The sequence below is a fragment of the Mustela erminea genome, chromosome 4 (assembly GCF_009829155.1).
Source record: "Mustela erminea isolate mMusErm1 chromosome 4, mMusErm1.Pri, whole genome shotgun sequence".
In the NCBI taxonomy this organism is placed as follows: domain Eukaryota; kingdom Metazoa; phylum Chordata; class Mammalia; order Carnivora; family Mustelidae; genus Mustela; species Mustela erminea.
In genome coordinates this window covers 62,298,072-62,306,527 of record NC_045617.1, presented here as the reverse complement: position 1 = coordinate 62,306,527, position 8,456 = coordinate 62,298,072, and the positions used below count along the sequence as shown (strand labels likewise).

Here is an 8,456-nt window from a genome sequence, read left to right as displayed (position 1 = left end):
TGGGTTAGGAAAGCATACTGTGGGTAGATCTATCTTTTCCGGTGAATACTAGTTGTGGTGGTCGTATAATTGACAAGCATCTTCATTTTTACATCTCATTATCCCTTTAAATTGATTCAATGTGGGAAGCTCTTCCCTTTACAGTGATTGTCAGCCTCCATGAAATCTTGTGGTCACATTTAGATAATAAAGAGACATTTTTACTTTAAGCCACCAACACTATCACATTGGAATCATCAAGATGTCCCATGTAAAATTTGCTATTAGGTAAGCAGAGTAAGATTGGCTTCTTCATTCTTTTATCATGTGGTGATTTCTACTTCTCTTCCCTCTTTGGCTAACTTCAGATTTTGAATCCTTCCTACACAGGGGATGAGGGAAAGTGGAGAGAAAAAGTCCTCAGTCACCTGATCTTCTCTTGATGTTTGAGTATTACCCTCTCTATGAACTTGGGAGGTGGGTGAAAGGAGCTCATTCTATCATAGACACTTTTGTACATTCGTAGAAGACACTCCTCTCCAACTCACACCCAAATCAATAAGGGTCTCTCACTTATACTTCCTCTTGAGAAAGCTTAGCCTGACTACATAATCATCCTTTAGTCATGATGCATCCAGCATAAGCTCCAGCTTCTGCCAACATATGAGTGAACAGCTGGACACTCTTTCTGTAGGGACCTATGATAGCCCTTTGCTGGCTCAGCTCTGTTTAGGCTTCTCCTGCATGCTCCCTCCAGTCTTTGGTCCACACTCATATATTCCTGGCCAGGGTGGTAGGCCTGCTGCCCCATCTCAGTACAGCAGACTCCTTCACATCCCTGTGGAGGAACAGCCCATCTTGTCCTTAGGGTTTTGGGTGGGAATCAGACAGCACCTAAACTGCAGAGGACAAACATCAAGTTCTTGGAGTAGTCCCAGTGAAGTTGCTTTTCTTCAGTATGAGTTAGGGATCAGTCTCTCTACTGCTCTTTCCAGAAAATTCTTCCTTGAGTTATTACTTCAAAGATCTCTAAGTTTGAAGTTAAGGCTGTCTCCTGCTCTCCTGGACCAGAGATGGGTGGTTGTGACTCATAGCAAAGGCGTCTTCAAATAAATCTTCTCCGCTCCAAAAATTCTCTTCTAATCTCCAACTAGACACTTTTACACTTTAATGTGGTTGAGACATCTAAGATTCAACTAAAGTAGATGTTAGTCTCTTACTTTGGAATATTTTTACTTCTTGGTCTATCTCCCTGTTTTGAAATGTGCCTGGAGCTCTATTTTAATATCAGGTATATTATAGATATTCTAACCAAAATGACATCTTTTCCCTCTGCTTCAATCAGAGTGATCTTTTTAAAGTACATATATGATCTCCTGCTTTGAACCCCTCAATGAGAACCCCTGCAGTGCTGCAGTATGATGAGGAAGACAGAAGCGCACAAGTGCACGCACAAGTCAGTACAAAATCAGATGTATAGAACGCTGAGACAGAGAACAAAGAGGGTAGAATGCTGAGGCAGAGAACAAAGAGAGAAAAGGTGAGTGAGGAGGAGCCAGGCTCTCTGCCTCCCAACCATAGAGCAACAAGATATAATCAAGAGGCTTAAAAGCATAACTTCTGACCCCACAGTGCCTGGGTTCAAATCTCAGCTCTGCCACCTACTAGCTGGTTGACCTTGTAAAGTTACTTATCCTTTCTGTGTCCTGGTTTCCTCATTTGTAATGGGTATGGTAATAGTTCCTGCACATAGTTGTTGTATTAAAGGAATTACTGTTTATAAAGTGATTGGAAAAAATGCCCGACATACAATAAGTACTACCTAAAATTTCCTAACTAATACCACCCTCTTTGTCTACAGGTCTTGATCTTTGCCAGACTGACTCAGAATTACCCTTTGTTATTCAGCTAAGCCATGCATCTTCTCTTCTGAGAAGCTTTAAATGATTCTAAACATTCGTTCAGGCATCCCTTTTATGTACTCTCAATGTGTTGTATACATATCACTATCATCACAATTACCCCACTGTATTGTAACTGACCTCTCTGCATAAACTAGAGACACTATTGAAAGCAAGGGCCATATCTGAATCATCATTGTATGACCAGATTATTTGTTATCCATTAAATATGGGATGAATGGATAAATAAATGAATGAGCCATAAAGAAATACTGATAGATAAGGAAATAATTACCTGCTTGCAATTTGATATTTTTCTTTCAAGATAGAAGAGTCTTCTCCAGTTTGTTAGGTATCTCACAGAGTCTATATGACATCATTGCCTCCCAAGTCATTTGTAAAAGAGGAAGTTTGGACATTCATCGAAGATTTAGATTTACCAGCTGAGTTTGATTAATTATTCCATCTCAGTATTTACCATTTTTATCAAATATATTGAAAATAGAATTCAACAAACATTTGTGGAGTGTCTTTCTGGGCAAATCAACATGACAGATATAAACATGAATAAAATATAGTCCCCTACATCTACAAACTTATAGTCTAACAGAGAAGACAGACACATAGGAGCTTTCGACACAGGGTGGAATAAAACAAAAATTAAAAGACTGGAATTTCTAAAGAAGAGGGATTTCATTTATCACCATTTCTTTTTAAAATTTTATTTTTTTAAAGTGAAGTCTCATTTCCAATTACTTTGTCTTTTCTGATTTTTTATTAGCTTTTTTCACGTCTCAAAGTTAACTCTATTAATTGTGCCTGAAGAACAATTTCTTAATGATATAGTTCACACAGAAATCAAAAGCCTATTTTACAACAGTCCTTTGTTTCTCTTTTTCTAAATGCACTTTTCTCATCTTTTGAATAAGCCTAGACTAATTTGTAGAACATTTGGGTTCCCTGTATAGGATAACAGTGATGTCAGTGTAGAATTTTAGAACTCAGAAGAAATTCAGAGGTCATGCAGTATTAACTCCCTCTTTCTTTCTCTTTTCATTTTCTTTCTTTCTTTCTTTCTTTCTTTCTTTCTTTCTTTCTTCTTTCTTTCTTTCTTTCTTCTTTCTCTCTCTCTCTTTCTTTTTCCTTTTTACTGTATTTCATTTTTATTTTTTTTCACAAAAATCTGAAAGAGGCCTAATCTGAACAGCACAGCTAGTTACTAGAATAGGCAAAAGAAACTCTGACATCCTGATGCCCAGTAAAACTATTTTTTCCATGAATACCACACTGCTTCTAGAATAATTTTAGACTATAGGAAATGCAGTCCTGGGGAAGATATTTATAACAAGTCTCTGGCTCATTTAGCATGTCGTTGTTTGGGATATCCAGCTGCATGCTTTGTTCTTGTCGGTAATAAATTATTTCCTGACAATTTGGTTGACAAACAGGATTCCAGCCCCAGTGATTTGCACACATCTTTTAAAAAATGATCAGGTTAACTCTTCTAAACAGCCTTTTTGTCCTTCACTTATCTTCGAGCATGAAGAGAAGGAAGAGTCAAGATCTTCAATAACAGTGTAAATCACACACACAGACAGAACTCTGTTTATATAACATTTAGGGTGAAGGTACCCTTTTATGAGCCTTTGTAATCCAATGGAGATTCTCTGAAAGCCACAAAATCTCTCCTCTGCCCTGAAACTAGCTAAGTTTGCTTTTCTAACTTCCCAGTGGGCAAGGATACAAAGTATGTGGACATTTCAAATGTTTGAAAAGCAAAACAGAATCAGGAGGTGGGGGTGGGGAGGGGAATGTAAGGGTGGCCAATAAGGATTCTTTTACAACTCATATTTCTCTATTGAAAACCGAGATTTCTGGTCACATCAGGGCAGAATAATTGATAGCAGCTGCAGATGGGAAGGTCTGAGCATGCATCTCCCCAGGCAATATTTTCTTTGGTATTCTCTATGGTATGTTGTAAAGTATAGCAGTTCAATATTGAGCCATAGTTTCTCTCCTTAGCTAAGTAGACTAAAACTATTTGTTCATGTTTCTTCACAAAACTTGCCTTGTTCTGTGTTGTTCGTTAGCCCATCTCTGGCGGCCATGACATTTGTCTATCATCAACGTTAGCGATGATGGGAGTACCCTTCTGCAGGATGCGGTAAGCACCAGAAAGTGAATGAGCACAGAATGAAGACAGGCGGGCGCTATCTTGGCAAAAAATTGGCCTCTTGAAGTTAAGAGCCCTTGGCCTGATAAGTGAGGAGCAGACTTTCAAGGAATGCCTTCTCTTTCAGCTGCCATTGTTAATAATAGAAAGAAAATGCAGAGCAGGTTGATCTTGGAGATGTTTGATGGTCTTAGCACAAGCAATAAACAAGTTGGAATTTGAGAGATAGTCATGACTTAAAATGGTGAAAAAGAGTCCAGTATACTTCTCCACAGATGGATTGAAAGGAGGAAGAGGGGAATTTTTCCAATATGGACCCTCTTAAAAAGGCAGGTCTCTGATTTCTTTCATAAAATGTTTCTTTAAGACCTTCACATCTCTTCCCTTTAGTGAGGAGTTCTCATTTTAAATGCTCTTATTATGAAAATAGAATGGAAAGGGTATGAAAAGGCTATTAAAATAATTATAGAAGTTCAGGTCATAAATTATCTGTTGATTCAGGCTGTCAGCAGGTAAGTCAATTGCTTCAATGTTAAGACTAATTGGCAAGACTAGAGAATTGGTTGTAAATGACTTCAGACATCTGGATCAGATGTCTGGCCATCATCTTGGCCAGTGAGATCCAACCTGCACTGACTATTCAGGCCCCATCTGAGCAGTACACGTTAAGTGTTATTGTGTTGCTGAAATTTTGTGATATCAGTTTGCCACTTTGCTGTAGAGCATGATGTGATAAAGCATGTCCACCACAATGGCATGGAATAATGGTGACTAGCAACCAAGAGGTCTCATCCGAGAGAACACGGCCAAATCAAAAAGTTAGCTAGTGAATGTTTACCATGGACTGGGTTCATCAGCTAACTAAATTATTTTCTGATCGCTGTGCTCAATGAAACTCACATTTAACCAGTTTTGCATGCTTTCTAAAGTGCCTAACCTAAAAACTAGCATCCTGCTCAAACTTTCCCTTCCCTGCCCCTTGCAAAAACATAAGACCAAGAATCGGTTATACTTCCATTTTGGCATGCATGTATTTATGTATCAGTGAATCACATGAAAAGAACCAATAGGTTCTGAAAATAAAGGAACTCCTGAGACTAGAAAAATGCAGGGTCTAGCCAAACCTGGAAATGAAGTCAGCAGCAAGGCACCCTGTTCTGACTTAACCCTCATATCTTTTTGACTCACTTAGCTATTGTCCTCTCTCTGTAAACATGGCTAATTGATTAAAAAAACAATAAAACCAGGATAGTCAACAAAACTCTGCCTTACTCATTGACTTTGTCTCGTGACCAGCAAAACATTCTCAATGTGACAGTGGGATTATTCACTTCTAGATAAAACTTTTAGTCTTTTACACGAACTTCTGGTAACTTTTTATTTCAACAAAGTAATCATTTGAACTGTAAAATTATACCCATGCCAACTATCTTATGTAGTTCTGTGGTTGCCTGAAAAGGAGGTGTTCTGCAAAAATAAATTTCCTCAATATCTAAAAGTTACACTTTTTAACTTTGAAGCTTTATAAATATTTAATTATTTTTGTTGGACACATTTATAATTATATTTGAAAACTTTCTGCTTTCTTGAACATACTAAAGAGCATATTAAATACAATGTCTTAGAAATCAGGTATAACTAAATATAAATGTACCAATGCACTTATGGCCCATTAAAAGTTTGGAAAATTTTGCCTTTCAATAAATCTCTTTATTGTCCCAAATTACTGTATTTTATTTGTCGGCTTGTAGCAGTTTTTCTGTTAGCTATTTATCCTTGTCATTGTTGGAGTGCTTGCTCTGTTACTCAGTTCTATCCCTTTTCCATTTACAGCTACTAATCTACCATGGTCTAGAAAATACATAGCTAACATTCTTAAAATTGAGAACAGGAGAATAATGCCTTATGAAGTGAATGGGCTTTACCACCTGGATGTCAGGAAAATTAGTTTAGTTCCCCAGAGGGCTTATTTGCTTATGTAATTGAGGGACAAAATTAAAACAAAAACATTATTTGTTTTCAGATGACATTAGACTCTTTATGTGGGGAAATTCTTTGCTATCTGCATAAGTCTACCACTAATGTTCCAAATGTTTGATATTCTGGTGAGTGTAGAATGAATATATCTCTAATACTAAGGTCTCTTATAGGCATGCAAAATGTGCATTCTAGCAAATATTCTCAGGTGGCTTCAGTGTGAGGAAAATGTGTCAGAAAGTGAATCCTAAAAAGGTTGACACATAAATATTGTGGCGTATATGGTTTTTTTTAATATTAACTTAGCTATTTTTAGTTAGAGTGGGTCCAATAACAATTGTCTAGTTATTTGTTTCTGTTTACACATTCTAAAAACGAGCTTTAAGCCAAAATTCATTGGCAGAGAAAACAATAAATTAAATGAAAATTAGAGATGGACAACTTATTGCCATATAGAAGGATGCATAAATCTCAAAATATTTATAAATATGGGAGGATTCCATGAAATCTCTTGCTGAGTTATTAAAAAATGTTTACCCACTTGATTTAAAATTTTCCCCTTTTATGGAACAAATGAAACATTTAATGTGTGTTTTTGACTTACACTCAATATATTAGCTTTTCTCATTATAGGAGAGCACTTCATCCAAAAATCTCAGGATGCTCTGATGTCTAAGGCATATTACAGACTTCTTAACAAGCATTTGTTTTATTTTATTTCTGATCCAGGAAGCTTCTTTAAGTAGGTCACAAGTAAACTTGAACTTTAATTGCATTTTGAAATTAAGAGCATATTCAAGTGGTGACTAAAGTTGAAAAACAATGTATGAAGTACATTGTTTTCTTTTCCAAATAGAAACTTTGCAAAGTCATTACTTAGAAAATTGCCCAAGAAGGGGATGTCTGGGTGGCTCAATGGGTTAAAGCCTCTGCCTTCTGCTCAGGTGATGATCCCAGGGTCCTGGGATCAAGCCCCACATTGGGCTCTCTGCTCGGCAGGGAGCCCGTTTCCCCCTCTCTCTCTCTGCCTCCCTTTCTGCCTACTTGTGATCTCTGTCTGTCAAATAAATAAATAAAATTAAAAAAAGAAAGAAAGAAAGAAAATTGCCCAAGAGAAATATATGTGAATTTATATTTCTTTAAAAAAAATTATTTGGTCAAATTGATTCCTCTTTAACATTTTCTACATTTTTTCTAAGTTTTTAAATTGTATTAAGGCTGTTGACATAGTTGTATGATCCCATCTGCCTCTGTGGGGTGTGCATGTGTGTTTGTGCACGCACACGTGTGTGTGTGTGTGTGTGTGTGTGTGTGTGTGTGTGTGTGTGTTGGGGGTGGGATGCTGGAATGTGAAGGGTGGGTCTTGAAGGAGAAAATGGCGGTTTGGAGGTGTGTTTTCGATGATGTGTTCAGGGAGCTGATGTCAATCTTGGGAGTCGATTGCCTTCAGTTTGACTGACAACAGTTATTTCTCTTTTTTCTTCTTTCCTTCCTTTCTTTCTTTCCTCTTTTTTTTTCCTAAAAAAATTTCCTAACACGTCAAGAGATTGCAGGATCAAATTAGATACACTCAGTGGGAATTGCCTTCGTGTTGCAAAGAACTGTGAGAAGAGTGGATTTAGCCAGCTTCGGAGATAGCTGCTGATTCCTGCTTTGTCATCACATACAGTAGTTTCTTTACCTCTTTCCTGTGGCTAAAAATGAACAACAGTAAATACAGAAACTATTTGCTCTGCATTCTACCATCTTTCTGTGTATTATGCAACAGTTTGGCTAATCGGGCAGAAAGTTACTGAGTTTGACTCCCAGGAGAGAAGCCAATTATGTGTATCTTATTATAATGTTCAACAAGATCAGCTGCACTTTAAATATTAAAGAAGTGTTCTTTAAGGCACTTTTTCTGACCTTTAATGCAATTCATTTTACAGAACATGAAAAACAAATCACCAGAATAAACTTCCTGAATTGTATTTGTGGGCTAATTCTCAATCTACTTATAAATACTATTAGAAGTATTGGCTAAATGCTACCACATGTTAGGGCAGAATTCTTGGAATCACAATACCATACACATTACAAAATAAATGGAGTTAGCTACGTCTATCATCCTTAGTTATTTCAACTTTATACTTATTGTGTGTTATGAAGGTTATTCCCCCCTGAAGTACACGTGTTGTGTGTAAATTATTAACTCATTAATTTCTGAGCTCCTTATGCCCCAAGGACACAACAGTTTATTTTTCTCTAGCTTGCTGGTCTCATAAATGTAGAAACTGAAAGACTTATAGCAGGAAGTCAGTATTAGGGCCAAAAATAAAATTCAGGTCTTTTAGCTTTTAGTGCAGGGTTGAGGAGCTTTTGCATAGAAATAAATTATTGCTATTTGTGGGCATGACATCAATTAAGATTAGGAAAATTGTTTTTGA

The 8,456-nt window shown here is 36.9% G+C and overlaps 1 long non-coding RNA gene across 1 annotated transcript; it reads left to right on the top strand.

Annotated features, from left to right (window-relative positions):
* The first annotated feature begins 1,564 nt into the window (after positions 1-1,564).
* LOC116587761 lies at positions 1,565-7,988 on the top strand. Its single transcript, XR_004284627.1, has 3 exons — positions 1,565-1,712; positions 3,971-4,044; positions 7,575-7,988. It is a non-coding gene; the product is annotated as an uncharacterized LOC116587761 (long non-coding RNA).
* Positions 7,989-8,456: the final 468 nt, after the last annotated feature.